Source organism: Aedes albopictus, chromosome 2 (genome assembly GCF_035046485.1).
Source record: "Aedes albopictus strain Foshan chromosome 2, AalbF5, whole genome shotgun sequence".
Taxonomy (NCBI): domain Eukaryota; kingdom Metazoa; phylum Arthropoda; class Insecta; order Diptera; family Culicidae; genus Aedes; species Aedes albopictus.
Window position 1 is genome coordinate 263,657,192 of NC_085137.1, and position 14,603 is coordinate 263,671,794.

A 14,603-nucleotide genomic window follows, 5' to 3' on the forward strand; every position below is an offset into this window, starting at 1 on the left:
CGATACAACAACGTGGCCACCTACGCCGTACAGCGAGGGCGATGCGGAGTTTGACGTGAACCGACTGGTCTCCAACGACGAGCTCGTTGCCGTGGCGAAAGCATTGAAGGTGAAGAAGGCTCCCGGTCCGGATGGAATCCCCAACGTGGCGTTGAAAGCAGCGATCCTGGAGTATCCCGATATGTTCAGGTCAGTGTTGCAGAAATGCCTGGAGGAAGGCATCTTTCCGGATATATGGAAGGTCCAAAAACTAGTGCTGCTGCCAAAACCAATAAAGCAGCCGGGAGATCCAGCATCGTACAGGCCGATCTGTCTGTTGGATACGCTCGGAAAACTCCTGGAGAGGATTATCCTTAACAGGCTGACCGAGTATACCGAAAGTGTGAGAGGGCTGTCCACGATGCAGTTCGGCTTCCGCAAGGGAAAATCGACGGTTGACGCAATTCGGACCGTCGTTGAGATGGCAGAAAGGGCATCCTTACAAAAGCGGAGAGGAGATCGCTACTGCGCCGTGGTAACGATAGACGTTAAAAACGCGTTTAACAGCGCCAGTTGGGAAGCTATCGCCGTAGCCCTGCATAATATGCGGGTCCCCGACTATCTGTGTAGGATTATAAGGAACTACTTCCAGAATAGAGTCCTTGTGTACGAAACCAACGTAGGGCAGAGGTCGTTTAGAGTGACAGCAGGTGTTCCACAAGGGTCAATACTTGGCCCTACGCTCTGGAACGCAATGTACAACGGTGTGTTAACACTGAAGCTTCCGGCAGGTGTCATTATCGTGGGGTTCGCAGACGACGTTGTATTAGCGGTATCTGGCGAATCAATCGATGAAGTCGAAGTGCTGGTATCGGAGGCAATCGACACAGTCGAAAGATGGATGAATGGAGTTAGGCTGCAGATAGCCCACCACAAGACAGAAGTGCTCGTAGTCAGTAACCGCAAAGCAGTGCAAAGGTTGGAGATCACGATCGGAGAGGAGAGAATTTCATCGCAGCGCGCGTTGAAGCACCTGGGCGTGATGGTCGACGACCGCTTAAACTTTAACGCGCACGTTGACTACGCCTGCGAAAAGGCGGCGAAGGCGGTTAACACAGTAGCGAGGATTATGCCAAACGCGGGTGGTCCAAGAAGCAGTAGGAGGCGCCTCTTGGCAAATGTTGCAACCTCAATACTTAGGTATGGAGTGTCAGCCTGGGCTCCGGCGCTAAAAACAAAGAGAAACCGTAGAAAGCTGGACAGTGTGTTCCGGCTCATGGCTATGAGAGTCGCGAGTGCGTACAGAACAATCTCGTCGGAGGCTGTATGCGTTATCGCTGGGATGATGCTGCATCACCCTAGAGGAAGACGCCGAGTGCTATCGGAGTAACGCAAGGAATGCGAGAGCAGCTGCTAGAATGGACTCGCTAGTGAAGTGGCAACAAGTGTGGGACAATGCGGCGAACGGAAGGTGGACCCACCGACTGATCCCAAATGTGTCGGCGTGGGTGAACAGGAAGCATGGGGAGGTGAACTTTCATCTGACGCAGTTTCTGTCCGGGCACGGCTGTTTCCGGAAGTACCTGTTTCGATTCGGTCACGCGTCTTCCCCTCTGTGTCCGGAGTGTGTGAACGTGGAGGAAACACCGGCGCACGTCGTCTTCGAATGCCCTAGGTTCTCGGAGATGCGCAGGGATATGCGCGGCCTGACAGTCGACAACATTGTCGAAGAAATGTGTCGCGACGAAGCTACGTGGAACGCTGTCGACAGAGCAGTAACGAGGATGCTGTCCGCGCTGCAAAGGAAGTGGCGCGAAGACCAGAGAGCACCGGAACGCGATCGGAGTAGGCTTGATCCACCGCCGGGGACATGACTGAGTCGTCCGTTGCGTAGTACCGGTTTTTGGTCGTCGGAGCGCCGGTGAACCGGAAGTCTACCACCAACCGGAATCGCCGGGTCGACTTCGGCACCTTACTGGTCGGGATGAAAACATCGGTGTCGAGAGAACTTCCACCGTCGGGGTCTTTCTCTGTCGGAGTAGGCTAGGTCCGTCCACCGCCGGGGACTAGACCGAGTATATCGCGGAGAAGCACCGGAACTTGGTCGTCGGGGCGCCTGTGAACCGGAAGCCAGTCTCCAACCGGAATCGCAGGAGAGACCTCGGCACCTGTCCGGGAAGAAACAATTTCGGAAGATGTTCCACTGCCGGGGAAGTCTTTGTCGGCGTAGGGTAGATCCAGCGTCGGGGACTATCCGAGTCGTACGCGAAAAACTGGAGTGCTAAAACGGCACCGTTCCTCGGAGAAACTCAGTATGATCCGAAGTACTTGCTGGTGGTATAAGAATAACAAATTTGGTGTATGTTTGTGCTAACTGTGTCGCTGAATGGCGATAGGTTAGGTACGAACACGAGAACGACTAGAATAACAAATTTAATTTTAGAATAACAAATTTGGTGTATGTTTGTACTAACTGTGTCGCTGAATGGCGATAGGTTAGGTACGAAAACGAGAATGACTAGAATAACAAATTTAGAAGCGACAAAAAGTGCATGAGCACAATAGCAGAAAAGCGCATGAGCGCATTGCCCCCTGAAGCAGTCGCATATCAGTGGTACCAGGGGGATCGAGGCGTCAAGGTGTAGCAGAGTTTTTCCAATCGGTTTTCTCTGCTTGGGAGGTTGGGAGGAAAAAACAAAAAAAAACACACACACACACTCACACACACACACACACACACACACACACACACACACACACACACACACACACACACACACACACACACACACACACACACACACACACACACACACACACACACACATACAGGGGCCATCTTAGATGTCGACTTGGCTAACGTCGGTACCAAGAGTACCTATAGTCGAAACGGAGCGGAGTCAATTATTGACGTGACCTTTTGTAGTCCTGGCTTAACAAGTAGTTCGAACTGGAGAGTAGATGATGGCTACACTCACAGCGACCACCTGGCGGTTCGCTACAGTATCGACTACAACAACAGCAGACAGCGGATAGAAGAAGAGGCGGCTAGGCCAAGGCCAAGCCCTCGTAAGTGGAAGACATCATACTTCGACGAAGAGGTATTTAGGGAAGCGCTCCGCCGTGAGCGAAACTTAATCGGTTTAGACGGCAACGAGCTGGTAGCGGTGCTCTCACGTGCGTGTGATGCGACCATGCCTAGGCGAGACCACCCTAGAAATGGGAGGCCACCGGCTTACTGGTGGACCGACGCGATTGCGGACCTGCGCCGCGCCTGCCTACGGGCTAGGCGGCGGATGCAGCGAGCACGATCAGAGGAAGAGCGAAACGAACGGCGGGTGGTGTTCGCCGCTGCAAAAACCGCGCTTAAGACCGAGATAAGAGCAAGCAAAAAGGCCTGCTTTGAGGGTCTCTGTCAGAGTGCCAATACGAACCCGTGGGGTGACGCCTACAGGATCGTTATGGCCAAGACGAGAGGTGTGATGGCTCCTACAGAGCAATCTCCAGAGATGTTGGAGGGGATCATTGGAGGACTTTTTCCGCGTCATGATCCTAGTCCTTGGCCTCCTTTCGTAGGACAGCCGGGGACTGGGGCTGGCGATGAGGAAAGGGTCACCGATGTGGAACTTGCGGGGATAGCTAAGTCCCTTAGCGTAGGTAAGGCCCCAGGTCCGGACGGAGTTCCGAACCTGGCCTTAAAAGTAGCTATTGCAGAAGCTCCCGAGATGTTCAGATCTGCTATGCAGAAATGCCTGGACGAGGGAGTTTTCCCAGAAGCTTGGAAGAGGAAGAGCCTGGTACTATTGCCAAAGGCGGGGAAACCACCCGGAGACCCGTCGGCATATAGACCAATATGCTTGATTGACACGGCGGGGAAGGTGCTCGAAAAGATCATCCTCAATAGAATGTTGAGGTTCACTGAGGGCGTAAATGGTCTCTCGAGCAACCAGTATGGCTTCCGGAAGGGGAGGTCCACCGTAGACGCTATCTTGTCGGTTACAAAAACCGCTGAGAAAGCACTCGAGCCTAAGAGGAGGGGAATTCGCTTCTGCGGGGTAGTGACTCTGGATGTAAGGAATGCATTTAATAGCGCCAGTTGGGCTGCTATTGCCGATGCGCTCTTGCGTCTGGGGATACCGGAGTACTTGTACAAGATTCTCGGAAGCTACTTTCAGAATCGCGTACTAGTATACGACACGGAGGTGGGTCGGAAGTGCTTTCACATAACCTCAGGAGTCCCGCAAGGTTCCATCCTGGGTCCGGTGTTATGGAATGTCATGTACGACGAGGTGTTGAGGTTGGAGTACCCAGTGGGAGTGGTGATTGTCGGATTTGCCGACGATATTACGCTCGAAGTCTACGGTGAAACGATCAAGGAGGTGAAGTTGACTACCGACCACTCGATCAAGGTTGTGGAGGCGTGGATGGGGTCCAGGAAACTGGAGCTGGCTCACCACAAGACAGAGGTGACGGTTGTTAACAACATGCAGTCGGCGCAGCAGACGGAGATCAGTGTAGGAGAGTGCACTATCCTGTCGAAGCGCTCTGTCAAGCACTTGGGCGTGATGATCGACGATAAGCTTACTTTCGGTAGCCACGTCGATTATGCCTGTGAAAGAGCCTCCACAGCTATTGCGGCACTGTCCCGGATGATGTCCAATAGCTCAGCGGTGTAAGCCAGTAAGCGCAAGCTTCTGGCTAGTGTTGCTACGTCCATACTTAAGTATGGCGGCCCGGCGTGGGGTACCGCGCTAAGTACTGAATGCTACCGACGGAAGCTGGAAAGTACTTACAGGCTTATGTGTCTGAGCGTTGCGAGCGCGTACCGTACCGTGTCACACGACGCTCTCTGTGTCATTACTGGTATGGTGCCTATCAGCATTCTTATCAGTGAGGACATGGAGTGCTTCGAAATGCGCGGCACAAGAGGCATACGCAAGACTGTCAGGATGGCCTCTATGGTCAAATGGCAGCGCGCGTGGGACAGTTCCACCAAAGGAAGGTGGACCCATAGGTTGATACCGAGGGTGGATAGTTGGATTAATAGGCGCCATGGGGAAGTTACATTCCACCTGACACAGGTCCTTATAGGTCATGGTTGCTTCCGACAGTATCTACACCGTTTCGGGCATGCGGATTCTCCCGAATGCCCAGTGTGCAATGGTTTAGAGGAAACGGCGGAACACGTTTTGTTCGTGTGCCCGCGTTTTCGCACAATGCGTGACCGCATGCTTTCCACATGCGGGGTGGACACAACTCCGGACAACTTGGTCCAGAGAATGTGTAGGGATGAGATTAGCTGGAATGCCGTTTCAACGGCTATCACCCATATCGTCTGGGAGCTACAGAGGAGGTGGCGCGTGGACTCGGAGAATGGCTAGTCCAGATGCAGTACAAGAGGTGGTCCAGGGGTTCGAAGTCCGCTTCGTAGGTCATACCGGTGCCCTGCGGTCGAGATCGACCATTACAGCGATTAAGTGGCCGCGGAGAGGAAGTCCCGGTAGCGGTACTGTCGTGGCGTCAGTCTACTGGGTTGGATCTGAGCCCGCGGTTGGAAAGGGGTCCCTGGCAAGGGTCGGGGTAGGTGAGACCCTGCTGTCTGCAACCTACGGATGCATCTGATAGGGCCTGAAGGGTAGTGATACCCTTGCCTTCAGCAGGTCAGATCGGGTTGCATGTGGGCATCAGTTCTTGATGTCCGCTCAGCAGTAGGGCGCGGGTGGGGTTGACCCTGCCCGCCTTCCGAGGACAAAGGGAGTGGCGAGGACCACTCGGGAAACTGGGTAAGCGCCAGCATGCTATCGTGATGGACTCTCCAGAGCGAGTCATCGATGTTCGTTGCTGCTAGGCTACGGCAGCTAACCTTGAGGGTGCGATATTAGGGTGGGGCTAATTTTAAAAAATGTCTTCGGGATATGATTTCCCATGTGGAAAGTGATCCACTTGTCGAAATAAGTGAGCTGTACAAAAATGAGCGATTTCGGTTGACATTTAGGGGTGGCGCAAAGGGTTCAAGTAAAATTTTTACTAGAACAAACCTCCAAAAAATTTTCAAAATTAATTTTCAAACATAACATTTCTAGACTGAATCGGTGATTTTAGAACCCAATTGGGCCAAATTTGTGCTCAAAATTGCGATATCTCCAATGGTTTCCAAGAAATTTGAAAAAAATATCATATTTTGGTATCTAACCCAAAAAATACCAAAATTCGACATATTTTTTCAAATATCTCAGAAACCAGTAGAGATATCGCAATTTTGAGCACAAATGTGGCCCTTGGGTTCTAAAATCACCGATTTAGTCTAGAAATGTTATGTTTGAAAATTAATTTTAAAACTTTTTTTTGAAGGTTTGTTCTAGTAAAAATTTTACTTAAACCCTTTGCGCCACCCCTAAATGTCAACCGAAATCGCTCATTTTTGTACAGCTCACTCATTTCGACTAGTGGATCACTTTCCACATGGGAAATCATATCCCGGAGACATTTTTTAAAATTAGCCCCACCCTAGTGCGAAATGCACTAGCCCCTCTCTGAAGCAATACCTTCTTGGTGGTTCCGGAGAGACGTAGGGTTTGGCGACCATAGGAATGTGTTTTAGTGGGTCGAGGAGAGAGTAGTCCTGGCTTCTACTGGCGTTGTAGAAGACGGCCTTAACCCCACACTACCCTAACCTTCCTGTTGGGGTGTCTGATGAGCAGATTTATCCCCCTATGGTTTGGAAGGAAAAAAAAACAGGGGCAGCAGGGACAGGAGTCCAGGGGCCTGACGAACCTCCCCTTCTGCGAGTCGGGTGGAAGCTTGGGAGTCTTCCCCAAGCAAAAACCGTTCACACATCCGTGTGGATTACCACCTTTGGCGCTTCCTTCGGGGAGTGACCGGGCTTCTGGTCTCCAGACAGCTCAAGAGGAGGATGCCTAGGATGTGGCGGGGGTTCAACTCCGTACAAGCGACCTGGTACCGCTTCCTAAGTGCCTTAGCCCAAATACCCGGAGTGCCAACCGGCACATTAGGATCGACGCCAGTAAGACCCTAATTATGGCAAACTGGCAGCACATGGACATGGACACGAGCAAGGAATACGTATATACTACCAGACGCTACAGAGCTGACAACCGTACTATTCCACTACCCTAGTAAGAATGGGTGACACCTTTCCGAAACGGCGAGTGGGCTAATGGTATGGTTGCTCCCGTCCCGTTAAAACTTTGGCAGGCCTCCAAGTACGTTCCGAACTCGCCACCTTAGCCGGTGGAAGTAGGCTCAGTTGAACATTCCTGACTAGTGCCGATCTGGCTCTGAACACGGTTCCCCATAAAGGACCGTGTCAACCCTAGCATGGCCTCACTGCTTGCAAAGATCACCATGGGATCACGACGGCAACTACTTACGACGGGCGAAGATAGCGGCTTGGAGGGGGGACCCAACCAGATGGAGAAGAACAACAATTACACAACAACGGAAGTAGCAGATGATAAGGATGCGAGCGCATTCCTAAGGAGCAGTAGGTTGACACGTTCGCCGGTAGAAACTTTTAGTATCGCGGCAACGGATAACAGCAGCACGCCACGAGGTGGGCGACATGGACTCTTTGGAGCAAAAGGGGTAACGAGTCAAATGTCCACACCAAGCGGTAGCACTAAAGGAGGGCCCCCGGTGTCTACACCGAGCAGCAGCACCACTCAAGAAGGCCTACAACTTGCGAGGCCCAAGGTGTCAATGGTGGAGTTGCGATCAACAGGGTGGACCCAAATCTGCTGAAACAATAGGATTCATAAAAATATGAACACAGGAACTTCATAGGTAATACTTGTGACAATCAATTGTTTAGTACCAACGGTTTCTTCGAAGTAAAAAAGACATTGAAAAATATCTTAAAAAGTAATGTAAGACTTACTTAATCTAAACACTGAAAAGTCCCCACTGATCTCTAGGTGTTCCGAAAAGATGCAGCCCATTGTAGCCGATTCAGCAACATTATTGTAACAACGTCACTACTGTAATCTGTCATTATCGAATTACGGATAGGTACATGTAGAAAGTCGTGACAAGGGATCTGCGATGTTAGTCTTACCTTTTCTGTACACAACATCGTAACTGAACGCTTGCAGCCTCACTACCCATCGTTCGATTCGCAAGCATGGAGCGGAATCTGGCGAGAATATCACCTCCAATTGGATGTTTTCTACGGTATTGATAATGTGGACCAGCTCACTGAGTTCTTTAATAATAGTATACTCATTGGCGGAGGCAAAGGGGGGCGAGGGGGGCACTTGACCCCCCTAACTCTAAATTTCCGTTCAAATTTCACTAGATACATTAACAAAACACTAGAATTAACAAAATAAATAGAATCATTTCGGCGCCAGCAAATTTCACTAGATACGCCAAAAAATGTTTCAGAAAAATTCACTTCACTGAACTGAACTGAAGATATTTATATATAGGGACTCAGACGTTCTTTGAACTTATTCTGGTAAGGCATGTTTCTCTAGCGATAGCATGATCGCTTTTGCATAAGGTAATAGCAGTTTCACTCTTTCGCGTTGGCATTTGATTGAGAACACTATAACAGACGTTTTAAGGTTGGAGTATGATTTCTTTTGAGTTGAACTTTGCCTACTATTTGGCATTTTCTTATCAGGTTTTTGCTGCACTCTAGGCCATGCTGCATTTCAGATGAAGCATTCACCAGATACGCCTGTGCAGCATTGTGCAAAAAATAAAAACGATTTTTTGCTCAAAATCATAAAACCGATCATGCTACTGTATTTCTTTCACTATTCAATGCACCGTTAATACCATTTCACTTGAATAATAAGAGAAGAAAAATTCCAATTGTGAATTGGGAAATTTCTTTCAATTCGCCGATAGTTCAACATTAAAAACAAATCGATGTCCAAAATCATGTATCTTGCATCTAACATTTGGCTACCGTAAAACAGGATATATTTGATAATGCGGAAAACGTTGATTGTGCGGGAGGTATTGTATTTCGAATCTTATAACATAGATTATGTCAATCAGTTAAGCAAAAAGCATACGTTGCTCAAAATAATACATATGAAGAGCCATCTCAGAGGTATTTTGATGCAAATCAAGTTTATATGAAAGTTTTTAGACAAAAAAAAAATTGTAGATATTTTTGTCATTTATCAACGCCTTTAAACAATCTGCTCTAAAACTGCTTTTTGAGTATTTTTTCAAAGAATGGCCACTTATTCTCGGTAGATCAAGCATAGTAAAATCCAAATACGTCCCTGAATCTCTTAGCGAAGCGTGTTTTACGAATTGAAAGCAATTTTGTGATTTGGAACAGAAACCCCCATACACCGATAAATGCCTAAAAGTATGCAATGCCCTTGGATTTTCATCTAGTTTATACTGTTGTGTTCAAAATGTGTTACAAAATCCAATCAATCAGAACTTACTACATTATATTGTTTCTCAGATAATGGTTCTTGATAGCTAAATTCACCGAGTTTTAATCAGTACTTCGCAAACGTACATAAGTATACAGTGAAAAATGAAATTATCTGGACAGGCAACATTTTCTCATTTAAAAAAAAATGGTCAACTATTTGTAACTTTTCATTAACTGCATCAAAAAATCACAAATTTGTACTGTAAGTTGATCATCTAGTCCACGGGTTCCCAACCGGTGGTTCGCGGCCCCCTGGGGGGCCGTGAAGCCAGTCTAGGGGGGCCGCGATGTTACCAAAAAACTGTTAAATTTTTATTCTATTTTGCGTAAATTATACCAATTTTTAATTTTGTATACCGCCAACCCCAAAAGCCACAACTTGAACAACAAATGTTCAGTATAAAACACCTTCAGAAGAAAACATTTTCGGCTGCGCTGCTATTTTTCAGCTTCAACTCAAATTGAATATTCATGACATAATTTTTACGAAATGTGAGTGTCGAATAAAAAAAAAGTGTCGAAAAAAACTCGGTTTCGTTCATTTAAATCATATTGCTTTACTTCAAAAAAATTTGATTGGGCCGCAGATGTTTTGACAATTCTTAAGAGTCGCCACCTCAGAAAGTTTGGGAAGATTTTGAAGTAAATTCTTAATTTTTAATCGTGTCTTCAACTTTAATCAATAGAAAGGATCTGATTGATCCAATTATCGATATTTAGAAGAATGTGTTCTTTTTAGTTCTTCGGAACAAGACATAAAGCACAGTGCCTGTCCAAATTACATACATATCCATTGTCAAAATTATATTTTTTACCCTATTCCTCCAAGAATTCCTCCTGGAATTTTTAAGAAATTCTTTCAAAGTTTGCTTCAGAAATTAGTACATGTATTACTTCAGAAATTTCTGAAGGAATTCTTTCAGGGATTCTATTAAAGTATCCTAAAGCAATTTTTCTCCAGGATTATTTCGATTAATTCTTGTTGGAATTCCTCAAGGGGTTTTTCAAGGAATTCCTTCAGTTATTCCTCCAGAGATTTCTCAAACATGCCGTTCCGGCAGACATTTCTTTACAGTTTCTTGTAGGATTACACCTAGAAATTCTGCAGGAGACCGTTCACAGATTCTTTCAGCGATTCCTATATGAATTTTTCTATGGAGATTTTTTTTTCTCCAGAGATTCTTTCAGGTATTCGGGTGGGTCGGGATGGTTGGGGGGTGGATTGATACCATCAAGAATTGCTCCAGAGATTCCCTCAGGCATTTCTTCCAAAATTCCTCCACAAGTTATTTTTCTAGCAGTTCCTTGAGGGATTGCTCCAAAGTTTCTTTTGGTATTCATACAAAGACTGCTTCATAAATTCATTTTAGAATTTATTCAGACCTTTCTTCAGGAAATCTTCAGGAGTTTTTACAGGGCTTTATTCCTTGGCATTTGTTCAAGGAATATTTCTAGGAGTAGCTGCAGAGGGTTCTTCAGTTCTTTCAGGCATTTTTTAGAGTTTCCTTCAAAATATTCTTTACCTTCAGAAATTTTCATAGCGATTCCTTGAAGAATTCCACTAGAGCTTTTGTGTTCAAAAATTTCAGCAGGATTTTCACACATATCTAGAGAAATTGTACAAGAAATTCTTCAAAGCATTTCTCCTGAGGTATTTCCACAAGTTCTTTCAGGATTTACTTCAGAAATTTCTCCAGGGATTTCTTCAGAAATCCATAAAAAATGTCCTTTTTGGAGGATACTCCTCCAGAAATTCCTTAAGAAATATCTTCAGAAATTTCTTCATAAACTCCACCGAGAGTGTTTCCATGGAATTATTTCCAGAATCCCTCCAGAAGTTTATCATGACTTTTTTTTAGGAATTCCTTTAAAGATATCTCAGGGAATTCCTTCAGGTCCCCCTATGATTATTTCAGGAATTTTTATCTTTTCATATTTTTTTCTAAAACTTCTTCTAGGAATCTCCACAGGTATCTTCTGGAGTTCTTTCATGGATTCAGAAAATCCTTAAGCGGGATTCCTTAAGAAATTCTAGAACTCCTCCAGTATTTTTTGTGAAATTTCTGGATGAACTGCTGAAAAAACATCTCTGGAGGAATCTTTGTATGAGTCACAGGAGATATTTCTGATGGAATCGCAGGAACAATTTTAGAAAGAACCATTGTAGGGGTTTCTACAAGAATCCCTGAAGGAATTTCTCAAGGATATGCTAAAGGAACTCTTGGAGGAATTTCCACAGGATTTTCTCGAGCAGAAGAGAATAACAACATCATAACAAAATGCGTTATTTTGGCAAAATAACTGCATAATGGAATTAGTTATTTTTATGTTATTAACATAACATATTGAGTTATAAACTTGTCTATCATAGGCGACAAAATAACAAGTCACATAACAACAATTTGTTCCTGGAAAATCAATTTAATAACATGTTTTGTTAGTGTCAATAACAACTTAATAACAGTGAATTTGGGAAATATTTCAAGAACAAGTTTTGATATTAAAGAGTTATTGATAACATCCCGAAAGCAAAATTAGTTATGATATCAAACAATCGCACATGCTGTTGAATAGGATGCTAAAGGAGGCGATATGCGTACACTTTACCCGTGGTTAAATGAAATCATGTACGCATATGGCCTCCACATTAGCATCCTTTTCTACATCATATATGACTTCGTGTTGGCTGAGAATGCTACACATATTTAGACTAGCATGTGGGAATGGCGGAACAATCATTGCGAACCTCAGTTTCTCTCTTCCCTTATAGGCGTATTTTCAACTATTTATGTAATGTTTTACCACAAATAGGTAGATCCGACTTCATCCTCTGGAACGACAGAGAAAACATGTGAAACTATAAAAAAATTCTCTTATATTTTCAGTATTCGAATTTCGGTCCCCATACGGATCATTATCATCGTTTGACGAATTCTTTTCAAGATTACGGCTCAGTTATGGATTATTTCCGGAAGAGCCTTTATTTAGTTTTAAATATTGTTTATAATGTTTTTCGAAAAGATAAAAAGGGTTTGTGCCTTTTTGAGAACGATTTCATGCATAGTTTTCGAAATCACTCAAAGGAATTTTTCCCTCTTCCCAAAATTAGAGTTAAAAATAAATAAATAAATAAATAAATAAAAAAAATGAATAAATAAATAAAATATTTCTGAAGCATAACTCGCGAAATACTGTTAATAACGTTGTTGAATGACGTATCAGAAGGCCGGCTCCAGAGGTACGTTATCCTCCATTTGGGACATTTGTGCCATTAAAAATATAAATTTTAAATATATACATTTTAAATACATTGTTGCTGTATAAGAATGGAATCAACCATTGTTAAGCAAACTTTAGCTTAAGAAACTGTTGTTCAGTTACTTCTGTTCCTTGGGATAGCATAAAGTATTTGTACACTCTCAATAATACAATAATAATCAAACTTGTTCCACAACAAAATGTAATATTGAAATGTTATTTAATGGCTGTATAATAATAGCTTGGTCAAAACAAAATAAGATTGTCCGACAAAACATGTTATGGAAACGTAATGCCTTGATAATACAATAATAACAAAACAAAATATAAAAACAGGTTTTGTAATTTCGTAGTTATTAATTTGATATTACCCTCTGCTCGGGTTTAAACGTATTTCTGGGAGGTATTTCTAGGAGAATTTTACGAAGAAAAATCCAAGGAACAACTTTTACTGATATTCCTAAAAAAATCCTTTAAAAAACTGAAAGAGTCTCTGAAGATATTTCCGAAAAAAAATCCCTCAAGAAATTTCAAAAGGAATCCATAGAGGAATTACTAAGAGAATGCATGAAGTAATTTTTGAAAAAAATGTCCAGTCTAATTCCAGTAAAAATCCCTGAAGGTTTTTGAAGGAATTCCAGGAAAAGTCCTGAATGAATCTCAGGAGGAATATCTGAGGGAAATTTCTGAAGGAATAACAAGGAAAACTTCCTGGAAAATGGTGGAACTCCAAGAAGAATTTATTGAGAAACTCTAGAAGAGTTCGTGAAGAAATGCTTCAATAGAGTACCAGGAGGATTTTTTTAATATTCCTGGAGAAAGCCGAAAAATCTCATGAAAAATTTCCAATTGAATTTCTGTTGAAATGGCAAGTAAATATTTCTGGAAATTTTCTGAATCCGTGGAAAATTTTCTAAAGGTATCCTTGGAGGAAACGCTGGAAGAATTTCAGAAGAAATATACAGAGGAATACTGGAACGCAAAAATCTCTGTATGAATTTCTGTAGGAATCCCTGGATCAATTCCCGCTAGAATCACTGGAGTTAATAATGCAAGAATCTCTGCGGGAATTCTTGTTCGTTTTTCTGGATGAACCCCTGAAGTAATTTCTGGAGACTTTACCTGCGGATGTTCCTGGAGGAGTTCGTAAAAAAATCCTGTATGAGTTCCTGTAGGAATCACCGGAATATTTTCTGAAACAATCTTTAAAAGAGCTTCAGAATGCGAAGATGAACCAGCATTGGGCTGGAATTCTCAATAATAAAAAAATTAAACTTCTGGATTCGCTGGACAAACTTCTGATTCCTTCAGAGGGATTTTCTAAAGGATTTTCTAAAGTCTTCTATCTGAAGTAATCCCAGGCGAAGTTTCAGATGGAATCCATGTGAAATTTCCTAAACAAATTCTTGGATAAATTTCTGAAGAAATTTTTAAGGGCATATCTGAAAGGCATATCTGGAGAAATTTCTTAATGAATCCATTCAGCTAGAACAATTTTTGAAAGGGTCCTTTGATTTTTTATGAATGAATCCTGGAGTAATTTCTGAAGATATGCATAGTGCAATTTTGTTAGGAATCCATAGAAGGTGTTCTAAAAAAATCTCTGGAGAGATTTCTGAAAGAATCCCTGGAAAAAATTCTAAAGGAAACTTTGGTGGAAATGTATTATGAATCTCGGGAAAAAAAATAAAGGGAACTCAGAAGAATGTTCTGAAGAAATTCTTCGTGAAATTTCTGGAGGAATTCTGAACTTTGGAATTTCTGAAAGAAATTACTTGAACTATGTTTGAAGTAATCCGTGGATGATTGTCCGAAAGAATCTCTGGAGAGATTTTTGAAAGAATCCATGAAGCATTTTTTTTGGAAGCTTATGGAGCTCTGGAGGAATTTCTGTAGCAGTTCATGGATGATTTTTTAAAAGAATCCCCGGAGAACCTTCTGA

General features: G+C 43.8%; 1 protein-coding gene across 1 annotated transcript in view; it reads right to left on the bottom strand.

Moving 5' to 3' along the window:
• LOC109411553 (uncharacterized) overlaps positions 1–14,603 on the bottom strand; it is a 239,126-nt gene that overhangs the window by 183,229 nt on the left and 41,294 nt on the right. The gene's annotated exons all lie outside the window — the stretch shown is intronic.